This window comes from Megalobrama amblycephala, linkage group LG7 (genome assembly GCF_018812025.1).
Source record: "Megalobrama amblycephala isolate DHTTF-2021 linkage group LG7, ASM1881202v1, whole genome shotgun sequence".
NCBI classification, from domain to species: Eukaryota; Metazoa; Chordata; class Actinopteri; order Cypriniformes; family Xenocyprididae; genus Megalobrama; species Megalobrama amblycephala.
The window spans coordinates 22,931,083-22,958,115 of record NC_063050.1 but is presented as its reverse complement, the minus strand read 5'-3'; the positions used below and the strand labels follow the sequence as shown (position 1 = coordinate 22,958,115).

The 27,033-nt window shown below is 36.2% G+C and overlaps 1 protein-coding gene across 2 annotated transcripts in view; it reads right to left on the bottom strand.

Annotated features, from left to right (window-relative positions):
* The window catches only part of LOC125272053 (catenin alpha-2-like), a 453,892-nt gene that overhangs the window by 25,098 nt on the left and 401,761 nt on the right, over window positions 1-27,033 (bottom strand). The window lies entirely within an intron of this gene.

The following is a 27,033-nucleotide window of genomic DNA, read 5'->3' as shown; positions in this document are numbered from 1 at the left end:
CATATTGAATTCAATCAGATGAATTTAAATAAGTTCTCAATGTCTCATCGATTGTCCTTTTAAAAAAAAAATTGAAAGGAAAGAGCAAACAAGCTTAGATCCAATCTAACTCTCACCTTCCAAAGGTATCCCAGAGAGAAGTGCAATTCATACTTTGCAGGAACACAAATCACAGTTGGACTCCTGTGAAATACACGATACCTTGGAAAGACGGCAGATATAAACAGCACAGGAACAGCCAAATGGAACTCTTCCAACGTATAATTTTGTTCTCATGCCAACATAATTTGCATTTATTAAATAAATTACTACTGATCAGTTACTCAACCGTGTGACTTCATCAGGTGGTTGGGAATATATGACTGACCTATTGCTAGTAAGATGGGAATTCACAGTTTATGTGTCCGTGTATTCAATGGCTCACATAATTAAATTATTTAATTATATTGCACAAGTATTTTCCTAATTAGCTAAAATATGATTTACTAGAAATGAAATAATGAGTGTTTTCATTTTGTTTATTATTAAATTCTAATTTAAATTCACCCAGAAATGAAAACTGTATTCTGTACTGGATTGATTGATTGATTGATTGATTGATTTTGTACATACAATGAAGTCAAAACAGTCCAGTGTTGTTGTGGACCCAATTGACTTTCAGAGTCAAAAACAGTTGAAACATTCTTCAAAATATTTCCTTTTTTTTTCTGAAGAAGTCATACAGCTTAGGAGCAACACAAGGGTGAGTACATGATGACATGATTTTAATTTTTGACTGAACCATCTCTTTTATTAGATTTGTGTAAACTTACATTTGAAGATTGAATTTCAGATTCAAATTTCTGTTCACTTTGATCTGGTGCCAAAAGAGAGTGTTAGATGCAGGCTGCTTACGTCTGCAGAGCCCAGCCCAAGATGCTGCAGCATCGTTACTCAACCCCCTATTGCTTTCAGAGCCAAATGCTAATGTGTCATTTACCTATCACTAGGAGAGAAGGTTTAGCTGGGCCCCAGACCCAAGTAAAGCCATCTCCTTCTTTACAATCCATGAAGTGGAGGCATAACTATACAATGCAACTCACAACTGACAAAGTATAGTGTTGACAGCTGATCTAATGTCTAGCCAACTGTTAAAATCATAGTTTTTAGCAGCTACCATACCCTCTTTGCAAACTTTTAACTGTAGCTACATGTTAAGATCAACAAACAGATAGCCCTTGGGCTAAATGTTAATTAGACAGGAGCAGTGTGCACCCAATGGAAAGCAAAATTCTCATGAGGACACTGAGATGCAAGCCTGTAGCATTCTACTAGTATGGTATCTTATTACAGAGAACAGTTCAATTACACTTTCTTGGATGCTGGTGGCCAAGAATAAGCTCTGCAGCTGACATCTGAAACTTAACTCATGGAATCAAATCAAAGTCTATGTCTAGCAGCTTTAAAGTCTTGTATATGCAAGTGTAATTAAACTGCAATATACTTAACATGGCTCACAAACATATCGAAATGTTGGTAAAATACTCTCTAGATTAAAAGTGCAATATGAAATCGCTTATTCAAAACAAATGCGTAGATTTATGACATTGTGAATGAGCGTGGAATCATGGGAGTTGTGGTTTTCACCTTCACAGCCGATGGAAATGAATCTGATGGACTCGGGCAGAAATCACGTTGATGGGTGAGCTAATGTATTAAAGTTTTATTAACGTAACGGTGGTATGAAGCAAGACGGGTCGAGAGCCATGGGAGCGGGGTGAGGCCACTGGATCGAATGCTAATGATAGACACCTGCGATGCACACCGATCTCCAGTCCAGTGGAGATTTTATTATGCTTATGCTGCATTCGGCCTCTTCCGCACTTTTGGTTGTGTATGTGGGATAACGCAGCGCTATTTTACATGGTTAAAACAATCATATTAAAAACACATTTGAGTTATGTTATAACGTTACTAGTTGCACTTTGCAGCAATCTACAGTACATCAATATTAGTTAAATGGGAAATCGAGGGTAGCATGGATTTGATGTCATTGATAGGCGACGCAATGACACAGTCCGTGTCTTGGTTAAAATTGCTGATTTCTCTGGATTTAAACATTGTTGGAAATGTTTGGGATAATGAAAGTATGTAGGTCAAAAAAATATATAACACTGTCCTAGTGGTCTTACATATTGTGCCGTTAACAAGCAGATCAAAGTTTTTAAAGAATGTGACATGATCTAAGACAGGGGTTTTCAATTTTTTTAGATGCCACAAACCCCTAAATATCTGAGATCATTCTGGAGCATCGAGAATCAAACATTCATATTTGTGCTACAGTTTTTTTCTTTGTCATCTTACTGTCAGATGAATAAGTTGAAATGAGCTCCTTGTTAAATGTGAGACGCAATTTCTGTTCAACTCGATGTTTGCATGGCATATGTTGCATCCACTCAAACACCAAAAATAAAGACCAAATACACGAGAGAGAGAGAGAGAGAGAGAGAGAGAGAGAGAGAGAGAAAGAGAGATTTGTTAAGTTTACTCTACATAATAGGAAGTCAGATCATAATTAAGATCCGTTCAGCTGCAGAGCTGTAATTCACAGGAAGTACTGCTTTGATGGGGCTGTGTTAAGCACTGCCGTGAGGTGCAGAATAGTGAGAATATTGTGATTACAAGATTGAGAACAGAATCAAGGGAGGTGACGATAGTTTCACCCTTCTGCTTCGAAAAGCAGCTGTCACAGACTGGCTGTTTAAGGAGGCAAAGCACAGCAGCACCTTCATTGTCTTGTGTGTTTTATCAGACATAATCGCTGATTTCATAAGAGAGTCCTGTGATGAAAAGATGATTTTAATAAGGGTATTTAGGTGTAATTATACCCCAGCTCTGACATGATGAGGGTGAGTGGGTAAGGGACAACTGTGCAGAGTGTGTGTGGGCTTGTAAGACAGATCACACAATGAATACTTCCCATCAACACAGTTAAACTCTTGGCTACATCTGTAATCACTACATGATGGGCAAATGTCAATTGCTACATATGCTGATTTAGACATCAGTGAGTTTGGGAAAATCTTTGTAAAATGAGTTTAAAGTGAGTATAAAGGGTTAGTTTACCCAAAAATGAAAATAATGTCATTAATTGCTCACCCTCATGTTGTTCTACACCTGGAACACAAATTAAGATATTTTTGATTAATTCCAATGGCTTAGTGAGGCCTCTATTGCCAGCAACGTCACTGAACATCTCAAGATCCAGAAAGGTACTAAAGTCATATTTAAAAACAGTTCATGTGACTCCAGTGGTTCTACCTTAATGTTACACTGTAAAGTGATGAGAATACTTTTTGTGCGGCAAAAAAAATAAAATAATGACTTCGCAACAATATCTAGTGATGGGTGATTTCAAAACACTGCTTCATGAAGCTTCGAAGCTTTACGAATCGTTTGTTTCGAATCAGTGGTTCGAAGTGGCAAAGTCACGTGATTTCAGTAAACGGGGCCTTATTTACGCGATCCGAACCACTGACTCGAAACAAATAATTCGTAAAGCTTCGAAGCAGTGTATTGAAATCGCCCATCACTAGATATTGTTGAAAATTCGTTATTTTTTTTTTTTTTGATGCACAAAAAGTATTCTTGTTGCTTTATAATATTAAGGTAGAACCACTGTACTCACATGAACTAGTACCTTTCTGGATCTTGAGAGGTTCAGTGACATTGCTGGCAATAGAGGCCTCACTGAGCCATCGGATTTCATCAAAAATATCTTAATTTGTGTTTTCCGAAGAGGAACGAAGGTCTTGCGGCTGTAGAACGACATGAGGGTAAGTGATAAATGACATAATTTTTATTTTTGGGTGAACTAACCCTTTAAATCTTGTATTTTTTCTATTTTTATTGACAGGTACACTCCTGATTATTTATTTACTTTGATAAAGTAATTCTTTTAGTCAACAAGGATGAATTAAATTCGCAAGTGACAGTAAAGACATTTACAATGTTACAAAAGTTTTCCCTATTTCAAATAAATGCCATTTTTAAACTTTCTATTCAGGAATCCTGTATGTATAATGGTTTCCACAATAAATAAATAAATAAATGAAAATAAACATCACAACTGCTTTAAAACACTGATAATAAAAAGAAATGCTTCTTGAGCAACAAACAGCATATTAGAATGATTTCCGAAGCATCATGTGACACCGAAGACCGTGGAAAATCTTTAGAGAAAGTTTCACAGAAAATAAATTAAAATATTAAATAATAATAGTAATAATAATAATAATAATAATAATAATAATATGGTATTTTAAACTGTAATAATATTTCCCAATTTCACTGCTTTTACTGTTTTTTTTTTTTTTGTTTTGTTTTTTTAACCAAATAAATGCAGCTATGTAGAGCATACTTTTGAATGGTATAGTTTATAATAGAGATGGGACATAAAAAATATAAGAAATGCGGAAAGATATTATTGTATTACTGAGATTTTTATAGTATAGTAACGTGAAAATATTTGCAAACTAATATACTAACTAACAGTATGTTGTTCTTTGTATATAAAGTAAATCTTAACTTTTTATCTGGTGGTGTGATTGCATGTAAAACTAACTAAATGAAAATCTAATTGAAACATCATATAAAATGTTTTTATTATTATTATTATTATTATTTAAAATATAACCTTTTATTTTGTATTTAAAATGTATGCCCATGTACAAACAAATGCAGTAGAGTCAGCATCTGTCCAACAAATGACTAGCGCTAAACTAGAAATAGATTACCGCTTTCATAATACATCAAATCAACAATAGCATCATTCTCCCATGACTGTACAAGAAATACAAGAGGACAGCGTACCCGGAAAATACATTTACAACTGTCCTTTTGAGCTAAAGTCTCCTGAGCATCCAGGAGTTTGCAAAACAAATTAAATGTGACTGGTTGATGGATGTGTTCATTTTTGATGGTCCCCTGAAAAGACAGGACACTTACCGGGGATCATAATGTGGTGTAATGCAGACGTTTAAAAATAGACATGGCTTGATGCATGGAGGCAGGGAGGGGCCGTGCTACGAGATCTGAGGCCGGAGAAAAGGAGGAGGAGAAGGAAGAGTTATTAGGCCAACACAAAACTGATTGTCTATTCCTGCTGCAGAGCGGAGCACATAGCAGCCATGCAGTCTGAGGAAGCATGAACTGAATGGCAAGTAGGAAAGCAAGAGAGGGAGAGAAAGAAAGGGAGGGAGGTCAATGAGAATGAGTGTACGGGGAAACAAAGAACTACACTAATGAATGAGAAAGGTTAAGAGGGATGAGAAATAAGTAGTTTGGGAATGCTGCTCTGTTTGGAGGATGTGATGGAAGGCCTGAAAAGAACGATTTGTCAGAAACAACTGGAGACTATTTTTGGCACACAGGGCTCGGTGAACCAGGTCAGTGACACGCGCAACTCATTGAGAGAAACAAGGCAACAATTCCTCTTTTCCCTCTGGCTCCAGCGGAAAGACAATTCCCATATTATCTGTCATACTGTGCGGGATTAGGATTAGCGAGACCCACATCATATGTTGAACAGTATGTCAAAAGGTGCATGGATATGTGTGTATATATATATTACCAACCCCAAAACAGTAGTGTGTGTATTTATTTATCTTATTGGAGACATTTGTACACTACAAAGTATAAAGTATAATTTATTATTTACATTTGTCTATTGATTAAAAAGGTTGGTACCTAACATACAAATGTTAATTGTTCAATAATCAAAAAAACGACTAGAAATGTTAAAGGGATACTGCACCCAGATGGCCATTTGCCAACTGTAGTGGTTTTGATTAGTTCAAAATAAAAACAGCTGTTTCTTGAAGATTCCACTTTTAATAGTGCATGGTACTGCAAAGAATTCACTATCGTTGGGAAAGTGCTTTCAAAAGGCCTCTGGGATAAAGTTGTAGAAAGGCACAAGTTAGGAGAAGGCTACAAAAATGGTTTGAAGGCTTTAGCTATCCCACCAACACATTGTCTAGATCAGGCCGTCCGTCCAAACTGGATGACCGAGCCAGGAGGACATTGATCAGAGAAGCTACCAAGAGGCCAAAGGCAACTTTGAATGACTAACAAGGCCTTATGGCTGGGACTGGTCGGTCTGTGCATGTGACAACTATCTCACAAGCAGGGTGGCAAGAAAGAAGCCTTTCCAGACTCAGTTTCGTTTGCACTATGCAAAAATACACATGGAAATCTCTGATGAGACCAAAATTAACCTTTTTGGACTGAGCTCCAAGCGCTATGTTTGGCTAAAAGCAAACACACCACACCACCCAAAACACATCATACCTACTGTGAAGCATGGTAGTGGCAGCATTATGTTGTGGGGGTGTTTCTCTTCAGTGGAGACAGGGCAATTGGTCAGGATTGAAGGGAAAATGAATGCTGCCAAGTATATCCAAATTCTTGACAAAAACCTATGTCCCTCTGCTAGACAGCTGAAGATGGGCAGGTCATTCACCTTCCAACACGGCAATGATCCTAAACATACCGCCAAAAAAAACTACGCAATGGCTTAAGGAAAGGAAGGTCAATGTCCTTGAGTGGCCAAGTCAGAGCCCTGATTTAAATCTGATAGAAAACCTGTGGATGGACTTGAAGAGAGCAGTCCATTGCTGCTCACCATAGAATTTGACTGAACTTGAGCAATTCTGCATGGAACAATGGGCAAATATTCCCCAATCTAGGTGTGCAAAGCTAGCAAAAGCAAAAGTTAGATCTATGAAGCATTATATCAGGGTACTGTTTACTTTTCCAATCCTGTTATTCTAATTTTTCAGGGGTTTTATTTTTATTTTATTTAAATTTTTTATGATTAATTTTCATAACTGTTATTAACACAGACTTTTTTTTTTTAAATCTATTTGATATGATGAAAGGATTTATATATATATACACTTACGTCACACTTGACAACATGCTGGCATTAAGAAGTTTAAAATAGTCATTTTTCCCCCCCTACACACCTATTCAGAAGACAATTCCAGAGAACATTAATTTTTGATGGGTTTTGAAGCATCAACTTTGGAGGATGGATTAAAAAAAAAAAAAAAAAAAAAAAAAATCTTTGTATTGAAGACAGAATGTATATACATCTGGGATGGCATAGTGGGTTAATGGGTTAATTAGATAATTTCATAAATTATGTACTTCACCAACAACAATACATCTTTTTTGTACTTGGTAGAAGTCTTGAATTGAGATTCAGCTTTCATCTCTCTGTCCACTGCTCTTACACACATTCTTATGCCCATACACAACACTCATAACTGCTCTGGCTTCACTATCCTCACATTTGCATGTCTCTCATGTCTGGCGGATCCAGCACTCAGATGCCGTTCGCAGCCTTGCATTTAAACGCACACAAACTTGGAATGCAGAGGCCCAACTCCGACGCCAAGACTCAAGGGGAGCCGCTGCATCCCTTTAAGGAACTGCTCTTAATACAGGGACATAATCCCATTTCATCAGTTCATTCTCCCCTGACGCTTCCTCTCTCATTTCATTTTTCCTTCTGAGTTATGGATCAGGGTGATGGAGTGGGAACGATGCGGCTCAGAGGAGGAATTTCCACTCGAACCCCTGAGGCTTGCAGGAAATATCAATTCCCACCACCGCATCAGACAAATCAGACAGGCTCCTTCTATTAGTTTACATCTTGCGGCTCACCTTTTTTCTCCTCTCACTAACTTCATTTCTCCTCTCCTTCTTTTTTCTTCTCTTCCACAAACAACTGTAGGAAATGCACATTGCATACACATTGTTGGGGGGTAACTGACTAGTAGTAGTGAGCTACTAACTTAACAATATTAGTCAGCAGCTTCACTGTAGTTCTTCAAACATACTTAAGCACACACTTAACTACTGATAATTCTAATAGTTATTAATTATTAGTAATAACTATTATAATTCTAATTATTAGCATCATGATATTTCATTGATAATCCAAAATTGTATATCTAAAGGAAATGCAATGTTCTTATATTACTTTTGCAACACTGCTGAAATAAACGTTTTCATATGTAAGCATAACATTAGATTTAAAGTATTCAATTATCCCGCCATAAAAACACAGTGCATTTTTAATGTGTAGCGGTTAATAAACAGCTAAGTATTGTTTGTTTATTTTTCACCCCCCATCTTGTGACCGACTAGGATATGAGATCGTACTAGCATCGTATTTGGCCCTGTTATTGGAATGGCATTCAATAAAAAATGCTTACAGACAGAGGTACACAAAACAAACAATGTATTTACTGTTATTTTACTAGTGTCTCTCGCTGGCAAGCAAAGGTGAGAGTGCCATTACACTGCAGCTGTGGTAAGTTCATGCTCGTGTCTCATGAACCTGTGTCAGCACAACGGTGTAAATCACACTTGCTTTAGTGATAGATGACACCCACTAAGACGCCAGACAGGACCGGCTTGCAGTCTGTAATGGAGCACAACACTCAGCTCAAACTCAAACTACAGAAAAGAAGGAGGTTGAAGGAGGATTGCTGCATAAACAAAATCTTTATATGCCAATATTATTCTGATTTCCAAAAACTCAGTGAACAATGATACTCCTGAATTTCTTCAACAAAATCTTAAAGGTAAAGTCTGGCTCTCTGACAACAGGTTTTGGTCTCTGGTCTTGATTCAACCTGAGTGGTGAAACATCTTTGGATTAATATGAAACATTAAGCCTTACTAACATTAAAGATCAGCCGACAAATATGTGTTTCATTTTTGGAGACAAATCCATACATGGTTTTCAAAACAAGGGTTTGACTGGAGAAAGAAAGAAAGAAAGAAAGAAAGAAAGAAAGAAAGAAAGAAAGAAAGAAAGAAAGAAAGAAAGAAAGAAAGAAAGAAAGAAAGAAAGAAAGAAAGAAAGAAAGAAAGAAAGAAAGAAAGAAAAGCAAAAGAAGGGCCATGTCTTCTCCTGAACACTTGCACAAAGTGGACACTTTTGACATGGTTACATCCTTGTTGTAATACATGCCACATGGTTCTATTTTGTTCTGTACAAAACCTTGAAAATGGTCATTCTTTGCTTTAGACATCTCTGAATGAGCACAAGACCTTGTACCTCAAAAAAGATGTGCAGACTACAAAAAAAAAAGGTATTTCGTATACGAGTCTTTCATATTTAATCTATATGAAAGTGAAAGTTTCTGAAGAGCTGAATATTACAGTTGAGTTGTCCTGGGAGACTCTGAAAATGGGAATTAGACATTACAAGCATGTTTCATTCATTACGCTCAAAAGGATGTGCACTCACCATTCTGAGGAGACTTTCATACAAGAAGAAATTGAAAGATTGTTTGAAAGTTTTTGTAGATTAATGATTTTTGACTTTTTTCTTTTCTTTTCTTTTCTATTATTTTTTTTTTTTACTTTTAGCGTTGTGTGGAAAATAAGGTTAAGAAAGTAATTCTTGTCCAATTCATCCTACAGTTTATTGACCACAACATCAAAGGCAAAAATATAATTCTAACAATCATCAAAACCATTTGTGAGGCTGGGTGGCATCTTTGTGTCTACTAACACGTTACATTACCACTACATATTTGCACGGCACAGCGCTGTGTAGCAGAACCAGCACTAAACACTGAACTCACAAAAAAACTTGAAAATATGGTGAAATTGCACTGTATCAGTTAACACAATCTTTTCCATTACAGGCTTTTACCATATAATGGAGTTAACTCACCTTTCTTTTACTTTCAGACACAGTTTTCTGTTCAGTATGGATGACCGAATCCAATGACCAAAATTTACTCCAAAAATGTAGTATATATACACACTTTTAGACATTTACATTTAAGGAGAAAAATGTGAGGGTACAAAATGTACATTTTTGAATGTGATATAGTAAATATAGTAAAATATAAATATATAAATATAGTAAAAACAGCAATATCGTAAAATATTATTAGAATTTAAAATAACTGCTTTCTAATACATTTTAAATGTTAATTTATTCATGTGATGGCAAAGCTGTATTTTGAGCAGACATAATTCCAGCTTTCAGGGTCACATTCTTTAATGAGCAGAAAGTTCAAAGCATTTATTTATTAAAATAATTTATTTTTGTAACATTATAAATGTCTTTACTGCCATTTTAATTAATTTAATGCATCTCTGCTGAATAAAAGTATTAATTTAATTAACAAAAAAGTGACCCCAAACTTTTAAACATTGCATTTTAAGTTTATTAAGGCTAGCATAGCCAAAAGTGCTTATAGTTAAAGGTCCCGTTCTTCGTGATCCCATGTTTCAAACTTTAGTTAGTGTGTAATGTTGTTGTTAGAGTATAAATAAAATCTGTAAAATTTTAAAGCTCAAAGTTCAATGCCAAGCGAGATATTTTATTTAACAGAAGTCGCCTACATCGAACGGCCAGTTTGGACTACATCCCTCTACTTCCTTCTTTAATGACGTCACTAAAACAGTTTTTTGACTAACCTCCGCCCACAGGAATACACAAGAGTTGCGTTTGTAGAGTGTGTTTGTCGCCATGTCGTCGAAACGCTGTTATGTTCATCCTGCATCACCGGGTCTGATTCCGTCTCAAATTGATAGGGTAAAATTAAAGACATGTTTACAATAACACTGAGCGCGTGCATCTCCACGTTATGGTAAGAGGCGTGACCTTTCCGGGCAAGGAGCGCTAAGCTGCTGTCGAATCACAACACAGGAACCGCTGGCACAATCAGAACTCGTTACGTATTTCTGAAGGAGGGACTTCATAGAACAAGGAAATCATCAGCCCGTTTTTATGACAGTGGAAACAGCGGTATACAGATAAGTAAATTATGTGAAAAATACTGTGTTTTTTTACACGCGAAACATGAACACATGTTATATTGCACACTATAAACACAATCAAAGCTTCAAAAAAACACGAAAAACGGGACCTTTAAAGCAGCACCCAATCTTACCATTACACTCCTGCTACGCTGATGTTTTGCAGACACAGGATGTGCAAAACAGGCCAAATACTGCAGGCCAGAAGACTAGACTGAGCTGGGGAGAGTCAGTGCCCACACAGGATCCAAACATGTCTCCATGGAGATGCACGAGCACCGGGATTATTTGTGTGCCAATGCAGCAGCTGGATGAGAGGCTCACAGCAGTCACAACTGCCATGTGTGGACATCCTCAGAAAGACCAGCGGCCCCCAGGATCTCTACTTTCTGGACCCTTAACAACAACTAATAGGTGGCTGGCTTGAAAATGCACAACTCATCACATGCTGCCACATGAGAGAAAGAGAGCAAGTCTGGAAAGTTTGGAAATGACGGAAGGAAAGAGTCTGGTTGGCAGAGTGTTGTGATGTGACGGTATAAAGGTATTATATAAAGGTAGAGATTTTGCTATACTGTTCATACTGCAGTATATCTGTGACACAACATTAAAAATCTATTGTATTTTCCGGATAATAAGTCCCAACTGACTATAAGTCACACCAGGTTAAAACTGCATTGTTAAGAGGGGGGAAAACCATCACTGGTGTGTAAGTCGCATTTATTATTACATTCAGAAATAATATAAAATACTGTTAAATAAAATGAAACATTTACAAACTTTATAAGCATGTATTTTAGTTTCCTTTATTCCACAATAAGTGGAGTAATGTAACGGTAGTCAAAATAGGAATGAAAAAATTAAGTATAAAACAAACATAAATTATAGTGCCATTCATTATAAACAACATTTCTCATAAACATCAAGCCTAAAAAATGTATTTGTGACCTGATCCAGCAAAATGAGTCACAGTGACCCAAATTTCAAAATTGAGATTTTGGTATCAATGGAAAGATGAGACAATAAGCTTTAAAATGATATCCTAGTCAAAGTCATACCCTGAATGGTTTTAAAGATATACCCATTTGAATTATGGTCGTCTGCCCTCTTTTTCCAATTGAAAACCTGAGAAAATCGCTTTTAAAGTTTTTTGCCCGTTTTTTGTTGATATCTTTCAAAATCCATTGCATTTAAAGGGATAAACTATTTATTTTACAGCTTAATTTGACCAAAGACATTTTTTATATATAAATGCTATTAAACCAGGCTGAAGCTCAAATTATTTTAAAGCATTTATTTGAATTAACCCTTTAAGACCTGAAGGCTTTTTAGAGTTTTTTTTTCTTTTTCTGAATGACACACAAAAGTAAAGACTCATAACTCCAAAACTGTAGCAAGGAGAGTCAAAAGGTAGATATCATTTGATAGAAAACATTTTAAATTTTAAGAAAATATAAATTACATTACATTTGGACATTTTCTTGCTGATAAACAGCTGATAAATACAAAAAAAAAAAAAAAAAAAAAAAAAAAAAAAAAAAAAAAAAAAAAATATATATATATATATATATATATATATATATATATATATATATATATATATATATATATATATATATATATATATATTTAAAATAATTTTTCTTTTTTTTTTTTTATTTGACATGGAATAACTCAGGAACACAATAAGATCACTAAAAAATTCTTTTTTGATGATACTCTCCAGCCAGGTGGCGCCAACGGGCGGTAAACTCCGGTTTAGAGGTGCTTCTCAGCACTCGTTAGGAGTTTTTGAAAATGGTTAGATGCATTAAAAAGATGAGATTCTAAGCTTTAAAATGATATCTATTTTGTGTTATTCCACGTTGGAAAACGAACATGGATGGGTCCGGGATCATTGGATACACACTGCATCCCGGAGAGATGAGAGACATGTTTTTAGCCAAGTATGTTAAATCATTCCGTGAGTAATATCTTGTGATCAACGCAATATATTATATTGATTCATTTTAATCTTGGGAATCTGCTTTGAATATTGATGTGCCATTTTTATGATCTGTGCATTTTTGATGAAGTTATGAGCACGTGAAATATACATACTTGTATTCAGTTAGCGGCTGTGCTATTTCTGAGTAAAACGCATATTACTCAGACTCATTAGAGGGTGAAAACAACGCAACAGAAGCATGTTGGAGGCTTTATATGAAAGTTTAAAGTCTCTGGTTTTGTATGCAAAAAGAATTTTTGTGCTACCTATATGGATTCAATTTTTATTGGCTTTTAAAGAGAGACACCCAAATGGGAGCGCCAACGAGAGGAGTTGAGAAGTTCATTTCCAGCGAATTTAGTAAAACCATGTCAAATTTAATAGCCTTTTAAATACCTTTACTCAAACTTTGGGAGATTATTTTTGAAAGTCTGTTCTTTGAAATTAGCTTAAAAAAAAAAATCGATTTTTTCATTGTTTTTCCACATTATCGGCCCATATCTTAAAACAGAACGTTGCGACTTCCGACTCATTTCGCCAGAGCGGGTCACATTTAATTCAAAACTGAAACTACCGGAAATGCAGGAAAATGCACAAATCCATCTCATTCAGTATAAATCCAAATCTGTGCGTGTTGCGCACGTTTTGCTAGTTGCTTTGGAATATAAGTTGCATCATGTTGATAAAAAAACCTAAAATAACTTACATCCCACACAATATGGTAGTTATAAATATATACAATACTGCCCAACCTGGAAGAGATCTCATCAACAAATCTGAATGTGGACTTTTTAACTTTTTTAAAATTTGATTGATTATAAAAGATGACAGGAAAAAAATGTAGAGGGCAGATTCAAACCCCAGTTTTGCTAAGTGGAGCTCAAGGTAGAGGCCTTGACAAGAACTTTAAGAGTCTTCTATCCCTCATTGAGACACAGAATCAAAAGGACTGATTCAAAAGCAGAGCAATAATTGACTTTGATTTCCCTGTAAGAGAAAGCTGAGTGAATTACAAATTCTGAAAAGACAGGAAGAACGTAAATATTCATTAAAATGCTCTTCTTGTCACCATCTGAGAGAGGAGGAGAAAGGCGTTCGCTCTGACTCTGTATGTTTCAGAGCACTGCAGTAAGAGGCATCCAGACCATTTCATACTTTGTCAATAGAATGTTTACTTATTAACCGTGGCCAACTGAAGAGCTGACGTGGACAAGAGAGATTTACAAAAGGCACAGAACTTTGTATCTGGGATCTGTGAAGCCAGTCCAATGTGCCATTAACCAAATTAAGCCCTATTGGGATGGGACTCGTTTTCTATGAGGGAGTCAGGTAAATTTATAGGTAACACTTTATTTCGGTAGTCCACTTTAGACATTCTACTAACTGTAAGTAACTTTGCAAGTATATGTCAACTACCAGAGTATCAGTAGACTGCCTGCTTAACCCTTTAAACCCTGAAGGCATTTTTAGAGTTTTTTTCTTCTTTTTTTCTGAGTGACACAAAATATATGCTATACTACACTATAGCAAGGAGAGTTAAAAGGTAAAAAACTTTTTTTTTTTTTAATTTTAAAAGAAAAAAAAAAAGATTACATTTGGACATTCTCATGCTGAGAATGCTGCTGATAAAAGGTAAAAATATACATCGTCTTTTATTATAATTTTACATATCTTTTTTTATTTAACATGCAATAACTCAGTAAGTAAATAAGGTAGCATGACAGTTCTTTTTTTGATATAGTTCCCCTACATGTGAGCTGATTTTGTGGTGATAGCATCAAGTAAATTTGTTCCTCCTTGAGGAATATCTGATAATATCAGTTATAAGCGAAAAACGTCATGTGAAAGCTAACATTTTTTTTTAACAGCAAATAACTCAGCACTACTTAGTTATCAAATTCATTCTAAAGTTCATTGTAAAGTTCAGATTCTAAGCTTTCAAATGGCATTTATTTTGTGTTGATCAAGGCAGTTTTTTAAAATTGATTATTAATTTTTTCGTAGCTAGGTGTTGCTCATGGGCAGTACACTCTGGCTTAGAGGGACTACTCAGAACACTTGATCAAAATGGTTGGATACATTAAAAAGCTGAGATTTAAAATGATCCTTATTTTGTGTTATTCCTGTCAGTGTTTGCTTTGTAATTTAATTATTTATGTTTTCGTGGGGGTGGTGTACTGCTGGCGGTACACTTTGGGCTTAAAGTGTTAACTTATCTGCTGACACTTTATTTTGATGACACCCCAAAAGACATTCTAAGTAAATCTGCAACTACAAGTCAACTTATTCTCCTAACCTATCAGTCTACTAATACTCTAATGAGAGTTAAGGCGATGATTCACAGGGCAACTTTTTGAACAATATTGCTTGGGCACTTTCCCATTGAGAATGGGCAACAAATTCCAACCTTAAGTATTCAGATTCAGAAATCTGTTGCCCTTTCTCAATGGGAAAGTCCCCAAGCAATATTGCTCAAAAAGTTGCCCCTTGTATCATTATTTAGTTGACATGTACAGTCAAACCAAAATTTATTCAGACACCTTGAACATTTCATTCATCATTACAGTTGATTCACTATTGTTTAAAATAATGGTAATAAAATATGACAAGATCTCAGAGTTAAACTGTGTCAGAGAAAAAAAAAAAAAAAAAAAAAATCTTAATTATGTCAGGTAACACTTAAGCAAAACTTGGTCAAGACAAAGTGTCTGAATAATTTTTGGTTCCAAATTGTTATCAATTGAAGAATTTTTGGGTATAATATGACACAGTTTATTTTGCTATCCTCACTTACATAAATGAACTATAGCGTCCTGCACCCACTAGTAAAAATAAAAAAAAAATAAAAAAATTTATATATATATATATATATATATATAAAGTCTAAATAATTTTTGGTTTGACTGTAGTTGCAAATTAATGAGATTTGTTTGAGTAGTATTTGCAAAGTTACTTATAGTTACTACAGTATGTAAAGTGGACTATCAAAATAAAATGTAACTAATTTATGTTTTAGTGACATTATGTTTTACAATTTTAAACCCATCTGATATGAACATGTCTGTGTTCTTCCCACACAAACTATTTAAAAATTACAAAGCAAGATACCTAGTGTTTTCCAGGTCACACGTGCATTCTCTGAGAAATCTAATCCCATCTTGATAGGAATGTCTGTGATTTTGGTATATAATATTTTTTCACAATGCTTCTTCTCATTTACTTTGACCTTTGTCAAAAACCTTAAGCTACTGTACATTACTTTAAGCACAGCATGGCACACCTTCATTATGAATTTGGACCTTTTTGTTAACTTTTTGTCTGGATAAAATAACGGATGGTTGTGCTGCTGGAATCCAATCTGAAGTAAAAAGAAAATTAATTCAATAAGCAGAGAAATGGCAGAATGGCAACTATATAATCACACAATAACACATTTGCTTTTGCTTTATTTTAACTCAAACATCACATATAAAACTAATCCCATCAAAATAATGCTTTATATGTGAGATTTACTCTTTTATATCTGAAGGGAAGCATCATGAATCATGATCATAATGAGTTTGTAAAAGTTTCTGCTATGATGGATTTCATAGTTCTTAGCTAATATCAGAGAAGCATGTCACATTTTCCAACTGTCTCTTGAAAGACGCCCACTGCATGTAAAACAACCGTTGGTAAACACTGTTTTTTCTTTTGTCTCAAGCACACATTCACAAAGCAGCGTCGTGACAAGCATCTCTCCCTCCCCGTGCTTTGTTCTATGACTCGATGTTGCTTTTAAATGTTGATTGACATACGTGTGCCTGACGTCACATGAAAACAGAGACAGCGAGTGCAAGCCAAACAAACCTCTGAGTTGGAGCAAATTATGCGCTGTGTGGTGCTTTGGCAGGTGGAAAGGTTGTGAGGGCATGAGAATGATCCACTCAACCTAAGCAGAGTGAGAGTGCATTGGGCCTGGTGCCTGGATTTGACTCTCAATAAAGCCCTGATGGTAACCATGACAACAGGTGAGATGATGACCAAAAAAAAAAAAAAAAAAAAAAACTGTCACATGCTAAGACTGTATGTGGTAAGTTAAGATGGAGAGAGAGAGAGAGAGAATATGTGAGTGTGTATGTGTGTTTGCCTTGTGGGTTGCTGGCCATGGAATAAGAGAGGGGGCGTTAGCTTTGCAGTAATTAAAGTGGCTGGCTTACCCAAGATGTGTTGCCTCCCACAATAAACCATCAAAACACCCATATGCCCATAAAGAATGTCAACATATGTAAGTATAAAAGGATTGAAACTTATTAGAGAGCTGCATTGTTTGCTCACCTCGCACCATAAACAAGCACATAAATGGCAGTGTCTTATTTTCCTAGCACGTGTGTTGTACTACCTCACAGAAGAACAAGGGATTTCAATGATTCCAGGTTTCTGGCACTAGAAAGCCTGCCTCACTTCAAAATAATGTTTTAGCGCAAGACTCTTGCAAAGCACACTGTATGCACATTTTAAAAGCATTCAGCTGAGCTTCTGTAGACTGTACATTACATTACTGTACATTAAGGCCGTGTGTCCTGTAGAACTGCACGATTTTGCTGGGTGAATCAGCATTTTTGAATGAATCTTTTGAATGAATGATTCAATGACATACATTTTATTTTTACACTTGTTGCCACCTGGTGGCTTAACGGTGAAATCGAAACAATCGTTATTTGAAGCGCCAAAAGTTACATTCAAAAGGTGATTTGCTCTGATCGATATCGTAGACATCAGTGTTTATATCTGAACTATAACATTTTATCCCAGTACTTCTGTGTTGATATTAATATTTTTAACACAGAAATAAAGAAACTGTGTGGTTGAAAAGTAGTGGAGCTGTTTCATACCAATACTGTACATGACCACTGCTCTCTCTGGCTCTTTGGCAGCGCGAACACAGATTTAATAGACAAAGGCGAATCGATTGTTGTCATTTAGGAATGAGATCGTGTGGGTGCTTGAATCGAGATTGTAATCTTTTAACGATTAATCGTGCAGCTCTAGTGTCCACCAAATCATTGTTTTTAGCCAGCTGAAAATGCCAGCACTCTTCAGAAAATGCCTTGCTGCAGGCGCTTGAGAGCGCTTTGGTGGCGCAGCTTTTTTTCCAGTTGAGATGCTATGTGTGCTATGATACAGAATATCCGCTGAACCGTTTGTTTCTGAATATAAAAATGTCGACACAATGTAACATACATGCTTGGAATTAGTTTTGGATGAAGAGATGTGCTAGCTGTTTGTCATTGTTGTACAAACAGATTTTAAATGAGAGGAGGTGCGCAGTACTTAAAGTAGGTGCAAATCCCATAAAACTAGGGGCGTCTAAGAGCTGTAAGCAAAACAATTTCAGTCCAAAATAAAAATCTAGGATCACAGTGTTTACTTGTCTTTTCTGGACTTCTGTTGAAGAACCCTGTCTAGTCATCCTCAAGCAGTTGTCATTGATGCATCTTATCATAATCATTACCATAATGCAGCCTACTGTGACAACTGCTGGTTTGGAAAATAATGGATGGACCAAACACAGGCTTCCATCATTCTACTTCTACTTGCTTTAATTCAGTCTCTGCTAGAGAGCTAGAGAGTTGGGTTTATCCACTTAAGAAATATAAGGATTCTGACAGACACAAACACGCATGGACATATACATGCGGTCCCAATGGGAACTCCCACACAGCTCTACGAGACACATTCTCCCACCAGGCAAACATCCAAGACTGTAAAGATGAAGTTTTATTGATTTTCCCATTTGGGAAACTGGAAGGTGCTTATTTGAGAACATACAGTACTGCACATTCCCATGGGATCTGGCTAAAATCTCTAACAAACTCATACACACAAAAGTGAGTGCTTTGCACCACTTGAGGTGACGTCTGTGTTGATGGAGTCCAGTTATGCTCCGGTGACCAGTGACATGTATGTGTTGGTTCTCTGCTCTAGTTGATTTGAGTGTGTGTGGTTACAGGCCTTTCATAGGGCAGGGCTGACAGGTGTCAAAGGACAGCTATGTTTTTACTGCCAGCTTTAGTTTCATGAGGGTTTTTCTGAATGCACAACACGTATTAGAGGTTACTAAAGAAACAGCTCCCCCCCACTGCTCAGTAAGACGACAACATATTTTTACTACAGCAGATCTGCCATCACTTACCGCCATTCTACTTTGCTCCAACTTACCTCCCATCCAACCTTATCCTATCAAACCATGTATTCTGGCTGTCTATCTATCCATCTATCTGTCTGTTTGTCTATCCCAGGGGATTTCAAAATGGGGTCCGTGGACTCCCAGGGAGCTGCAAAGGGGTGCTTGGGAGTTGAAATATTTGAAAATAAATACATAAAAATCAATATTTTACTAGTACTATTTTTTTTTTTTTTAAATGCATTTCGCATTTTAACAGTAATACATTTATAAATATTCTAGATGTCTTTTTGCCATTAGTACAATAACAATTATTTATTGATGTATTACTTTAATTTATAATAAATAATATTTTATTATTGTATATTAAAACATAACAAATAAAAACAAATAAATCAAACAATATTTTACTAGAATCTTTTTAGTTTTTTTTTTCATATAGATTGTAAAATTTGACAGTAACACGTTTATAAAAACAATAGTTTATATGGATACAACAAAAAAGACTATTAACTTAAAACAAAGTAAATATTGTAGATAATGCTTTAATATTTTGACATTAGTACAATATAAATATTTTTTATAATATTTTATAAAATATTTATATGATTAACAACTTATACATTAATAATATTATTTAATTATTATTATTATTTAAATTAATATATAAACAAGGAGTAGAAGGCAACATGTATTTTAAATAAGACACTTTATTCTTTTCACACAGTTTTTACACACAAAAACTGCATAATTTCTAGTTTATCCATCATCCATCTAAATCTTTCCTGTCTCTTCTCTCCAAATAGAACATTATTATTATTATTATTATTATTATTTTTTTTTTTTTTTTTTTTTTATTTATGACCACAGAACCAGGGCCAGTGGAATTTTCACATATTGCATACAATCTCTCCATAGAATGACACAAAAATCCCCCTGGAGCAAAATGAGGTTAAGTGCATTGGTCAAGGGAACAATGGTGATGGCCCATGACTCACTCCAAGTGGGCATCAGACCAGCAACCTTACGGTTGGCATCCCTGATCATTAACCAGTGCTCAACTCCCTCTCCAGTCTCCTCCCTTCCACTAATACAAAATGGGATCAGCTGTCTGGTGAAATATCCAGCTCATGCTAAGCTTTGTGGTCCCTTCTCTCCCTCCTGCCCTCCCTCTCCCCAGGCAGCGAAAGCCTCAGTCAGGCCTGACCCTTCATTGTCATCCCTCCACATTATCTCAGCAGAGGGCCAATTAGACATTAACCACATTATACATCCAGAGACCCCTCTTTAGCCACCGCTGGGCTCAATAACACATTACCATAGAGGCTCTTTAATAGGAAATGCTGTTAATTGTCAGGCGACATGAAACCTGCGCACTAACATGAACTTGTGTGATGAGCCCCAGTGACAGTGTCATTTAAAAACAGAGGGGGAAAAACAATATTGACAATGGTAGACAGAGACTAGGACATCACACATCAAAAAATGATTCATTGAATGATTCAACGAGTGAATCATGAGTAGAATTTATGGGCAACCATTATGACAGCGACTGACTGGTAATGACAAATTCCCTTGTGATGTTAATGACAAACAGAATAGCTGGTCTGAACATTGAGCTTATGGGGAACTCGTGAGACTACATATCACAGCAGTATCCGTTTGGGATGTGGTTCTTTTTACGTTTAATAGAGTGACTGTACAACATTTATTGTCACTGATGGGAGTTTGATCACAAAGGTGCTATTTAAAATGCTATAAGGATATGTATTGGTTTCAAACCGTCCCAGTGGCTCTTCACGCTCATCTTTTTTGTACAGTACAGTGAGGATACTTGAGAAGGATTGATGTGGGATTAATTCAAATTGCTCGATATATTAAAGCCAAAAACATGCCCAGGCTGTTGGGAAGATCTTATGCCAAAACAAAGAATGCTTTAATCCAGGAAAATCAGACAACATGTCATAACAAAACAACATATGAAATAAATCACACATCTCTCAATCTGTTCCAAAAGTCAGGAGCTACACAATTATGGATGGGTAAATAGTCTTCTTTTTTTCAGTTCATCATGCACCATGAATTGATCCAAACCTGAATCTAAACATGAACATTTGACTACAACAAGGCTCCATCATGATTAGCATCTTTCCTTTAATTGAAATAAATAAATAAATACATACATACATACATTTTTCGTGTACAGACAACACCATTGTCAAAGCAATCCCTGTTTACAAGGATCCGTGAAAACGACTAAAAATTATGGTGCCAGGCCAGTAGTTGGCTATGTCATTTTGTAAAGAAACACGACGCGCATATAGACTGAACATGTAATAAGCATACACATGACCGTCACCGTTTTCACAAATTCACACATTTGTAGTTTACACAGAGATGATAACGTGCCATGCACTTTGAAACTTGTTTTTAAAAGTTTGCGTTTTTTTTTAGGCCTCCAAAATGCTGTTGTCATGTAAATGAACGGCCAACACGCATGAGTTTTTAGTCAAAAACGGCATTGTGTCAATGTCCCCTGAGTAGGCAATTTAGGCACTGTGAGTCATTTTTTGTAATGTCAATTCAATAAACAATAAATTATTTTCATTTGCTGGATTTTCTCAGGAAATACAGATATAATCAAATCATTTACAGTAGATCAATCGCATCATTCTGCATATCATATCATTGATTCAATGACTCAATTAACAGTTACAACTAAGCAAATCCACACACATGCAATAAATCTCCTTGCCCTCAGATTAGTATTTCCCATGATTGTAGGGAGCAGAAATTGTCTGTTCTCTTGTAAACGTACAAACACATGAAGTGTGGCTCAGTTGAACAAGCACTACACAATTTTATCACACCAAAGTATCTTAGTCAGGAGGCCTCAGCTGCGGTACACCTAAAGAACCTCTCAGTGGAGATGGAGTTGCTTAGAGAGCCAAATCAATAAGCCTTTAGCCACAGGGCAGGAACCGGCTAGGGAATGGGGCTGAGCAGCAAAGGCTTCTGGAACTTCACAATCATGATACTTGTTTTTTTATTACTTTAAGACTATTACTGTCAGTCTTTAGACTACTTGATTTTTAAAAGCTAAAATAGTGTAAAAAATTCCTAGTGATTACATTTATATTATCAAAGGCCCTGTTTATACCTGTATTAAGATGCATTTTGGTCTATCAGATCACGAATGGACGATGCAAAATTCATTAACAGGGTGTGAAAAATTTTGAGCTTGTCCACTTTCGGCCACTTTAAGAAGCAGTCGAAACGCATTTGACCGGATCGCTTTTGTAGTGTAAATGCTCATTTGGCCAAAGATTGCCGTCTCTCCGCCTACTGACTTAATGCCTAAACATTATGGGAAGTGCGCTAGCCAGACGGGATTTAAAGTTTGTTGGCTGAAGACCCAATATTGGTTAGAAGATGAAAGATGTTCTCTCACCATTCCTGATTTCTAACACACGCTCAACTGTGTTCGCTTAGGTCTTGCGGCTGTCAGAGCAGAGCTGCTGCTCTCCATATGTTTTTCCGTCATCTCCAATCACATTCATATGTAAATTGCACAAGCTTATTTTGTCCATTAGATTGAAAGATCTTAAAAAAAACTAACTAACTAACGAAGAAATCAGGACAGAAGTGGTTGAAAGTGAACAAAAGAGACAGTAAACGGGTATGTGTCTCCATCGTCCACTTGTGATGCAATCGACCAAAACACATCTTAATACCAGTTGGAAACAGGGCCGAAGTAGATTTTATAGCCCACACAGAATCTTCATGTTTCCTCTGTTTAAGTGTGTGCATGTATACTACCATTCAAAACGTCAAATAAATGCTGTTCTTTTGAACTTTCAGTCACACTTTAGATTAGGGTCCAATTCTCACCATTAACTAACTATTGACTACAACTTTTGCCTCAAAAACTAGTTGACCACATTCACTGCCATTATCAAGCTTGAATGCGTCAGGATATTTTTTTAACATAACTCTGATTGTGTTCATCAGAATGAAGAAAGTCATATACACCTAGGATGGCTTGAGGGTGAGTAAATCTTGGGGTAATTTTCATTTTAAAGTGAACTAATCCTTTAAGGCTGCATTTAATTGAACATATAATGTCAGTTGAACAAGATTCCAATTCAGCACCACTCACTTAAATATTCATCTGAGCTCATTCTCAGGTGAGGGAGACTGAAATCACAGAATCCCCCTGTTGAGAGGAAAATAAAAAAATAAAAAATAAACTGTGAAATTCTCTGGAATGGAATTAAATATGTTACAGTGTATCAAACAGCTGAGAATACCAGACTTATAATCAAAAATATTCAAATATATCTTATTTACATGATACATGTTCAAAACTCTTTGTAATTATAATGAAAAAAATGCAACATGCAAGTGGCGAGGAACTTCCAGAATTTTGTTATTGGCAAAAGTTCAGATTCCTCTGAAAGCTTGGTTTTTCTATGAGTCCATATTCCATAAGGGTTTAGTGAAAACTGCTTGAGCTAAGAACAAAGGAGGTGAAAAACACAGGCAGAAAGAGAGAGGTGTGATTATTTCCCATATTGTTTTGTTCCGACAACTCAAAAGTATCCTACTTGCATTAATGAGGGCCTACAAACCTAAAACACTACAATGGCCCAATGAGCAGTGAGGAGGGTCACCCAGGAGTACTCATTGTTTCCAAGAAAACCTCCACATTCCTTTGATGCCTCACAGTGTCCAAATGGCCCACTGAGAGAAGTGACTCTTTCATTCTCATCTGAGAGTAGGCCTGTGGAGTCAGGTCCTCAGGGAAATGGGTGAATTTTTTTTTTTTTTTTTTGGGCACCAGCAGTCTATTATCCAAGATGTAAAAAAAAAAAAAAAACATTTCAAGGCAATGCTTCCCCTGGTCAGGAATAGTACTGACTGTGTGCTGGTCTGCATGCAAATCTTTGCAGCACGACTGATGTGGGAAGGTAGACCTCACTGACAGGACTGCTAATCCCGAACAGAGCCATTGATTGAACACGGCCCCTAATGCTGTGCTCTGCCTGGCAAGTGCGGCCATTTTAAGTCTCATCAGGACAGGGCAGAGCAGGTATCCATTATAAAGGCAGGAGAACTACGGTGGGCTTAAGTATTGGCGATTCACTGGCTTAGTTCCACAGGAATGTGGGGTTAAACACTTAACGATGCAGAAAACATTAAGATGGAACATAACAGGGTATTGATTAGGTGTATAACGCATAAACACAATGCACATCTAATTGACAATCAAAGTAATTTCAGGTCCACCTCATCTGAGTCATCTCTATTAAGTATGGAAATGAAAATGAGTCATATTTATCAGGCAACTGATTTCTTTAGTGCTATAAATTGTGGGGGTTGTACAATATAGACACAACTGTGCTCTGAATGATTAAAGGATCATTTCTCACTTGTTTAACATTTAAACAGCATTTCTATTCTATAACCAATACAATCTCACAGTAACATTTTAATTACACCTTGCTCTTAAATGCATTTATTTCTATAATTACATTCCAAAAATGAAAATATGACTTTTATGTTATTCTAACCCCATAAGACTTATTGTCTAGGAGTGTAACGGAACATTTATTCATCCCGAACTGGACGAATACAGTCAATGACGACGAATACAGTCAACCCAATAAACCAAATAAAAAACGTATTTTTTTTTAATTAAATTTAGTTTTAAAATTTTAAAATAAAATTAAAACATTGACTATTTTGAGTTCAAATCAGGATCAATGATTCGGTCTTTTCATTACAAAAGCCATCAAATGCCTCCAGAAAACTTTAAATATAGCACATAACTCATGTGGACCAATCTTTCTTTTATGGTGGTTTGCATCAATTCTTCAGCTTGGAAGATAACAAAATATGGGTGAGTAGATGATGGCATAATTTTTCATTTATTTAATTTTGGATGAACCATTCCTTTAAAAGTGAGAGAAATGTTGGAACCACATCTGGGGCCTATGCTCTCTCTAGCCAAAGTGCTTCAGAGTCACTATAAAGAAAGGTTTGGATTCTCACATTTCCTCATCACTGTGTCAAGTCATTACTGGGCACCAAGTCATTAGCTGATGGTGCACCCATTTATTACAGCTAAAGAGCGATGGGCAAGGTGGAGGAGAGACAGATCAGGCTTTAGGATGGCCATGGTCGCAGGCTTTTTCCTTCCGCCTGTAGAGCTCAACACATCCATTTCTCTGTCAGATCTTTGCTGAGCATTTAGGTAACAAAGAAGTAATAGATTTGAGGCAGAATGCAATGAAACAGGAGAGAAAAGCTATTTTATATAATCACCTGGAGAATAGAAAGCAAATTTAAATTTTTCTTAGATTTATTTTTTAAGATATGATGGGGTACAAGTTCGATGTGCTCAGAATAGTTGCTGTCCTGTCAGCTAATCTAAGATCTGTTGATTTTACCCCAAATTCAGGCTGAGGTTGGTCCAATAACCCCGTGTTTCTCTCAAGTCAATGCTGAGAAAAAAGAAGAAGAAAAAAAACCTTAGTGTGCTTTTTCCCTCAAGGCGTAGGAGTTTTAGTCATGAGTTAAGGTAATCCGAGCAGATGCTGTTCACTTGCCCTTGTTTGCAGACTCCTGCGCCAATTAGCGGACTAAGCAGACTATGTGTGGCATATTTTCAACATGAGATTAATTCATATTTCACAGTGTGCTAAGCAAAGGAAAAGGCTGATCTTAAAATTATGGCAGCCATCAAAAAGCAGGCAAACCAACAGACGCATGCTAGCTTCATGTACAGGATCGTCACAGCTCATTGTCCTTGAAAATTAATCGGAATGAAATGACAAGCCTGGGGACTGCATTCCGCGGTGCACTGCAACAAGGCTCCTGAGCAGAATATTTATGTAAGCCTGGCTAAGTGGCAACAGATGATATCTGTATTCCAACTGGATGGCGGGACTTGAAATGGCTGTGATAAACAAGCCTGGGCAGGCGGCATTATGAAATGTAAATGTAGCGGTTCGGGTTCAGAATTAGGCCAATGAGGGCGTGTGAGGGTGCGACGGGGGCGTGAGGGGGAGGAGAGAGGAGTCGCCTTGCCCTGGACTATATCTGAGCTTACGTGTACCACCAGCTAACTGCAATGACATACTGTATGGCGCGGGATGCCATTACCATGCTCGCTGCGCACAAGCTCATTTTTCAGCAACCTAACAGCCTGAAAAGGCAATGCTTACACTACAATGCCATTTTGAACTCACTCTGATGGTCCGATTGGAGACTGGCAAAAAAACCCACATTCATCTCGCTCAGAGACCGTATCAGTATTGGTCTAGGATAGCTCATTGGCTAGTGAGAGTACCTAGCCATTGAAACTCACAGTGACATGCTGTTATTTATCAAGCCTCCAAAAAGAATCAATAATATAAATCTAGATTTATGAAAGCTGAATGCCTATCCTGTCAATGCCATATATATATATATATATATATATATATATATATATATATATATATATATATATATATATATATATATATAGTAGGAAACAACTGCATCATACATACAGTTAACAGTATCATATATATTTATTCAATATATACACTATCATATATACTGAGTTAATTAAAAACCTAATAAAAACAAATTGTTTTAAAAAAACATAAATAAGAAAGAAAGAAAGAAAGAAAGAAAGAAAGAAAGAAAGAAAGAAAGAAAGAAAGAAAGAAAGAAAGAAAGAAAGAAAGAAAGAACAGATACACATTTATTAAATTTTCTATTGAGTAAGCAGAGTGCTGGCCACCGGTAACCATGCGCTGTGCTGAATAACAGATAAAAAATAAATTAATTTTAAAAAATAATTCCTCGTTTACGCAAGACTTTTAACAGATCAAAACCACAGGGAATTGACAAACTGTTTAAGTCATTAGAAGGATATTAATCTGCAATAATAAGCAAACCACATACTAATAACAGTAGACGTTGGCAGATAGATGGCGTGTTCCAATTCATTTAAGGAGGGAGAGATTGGGGGGGGGGGGATTTGTAATGT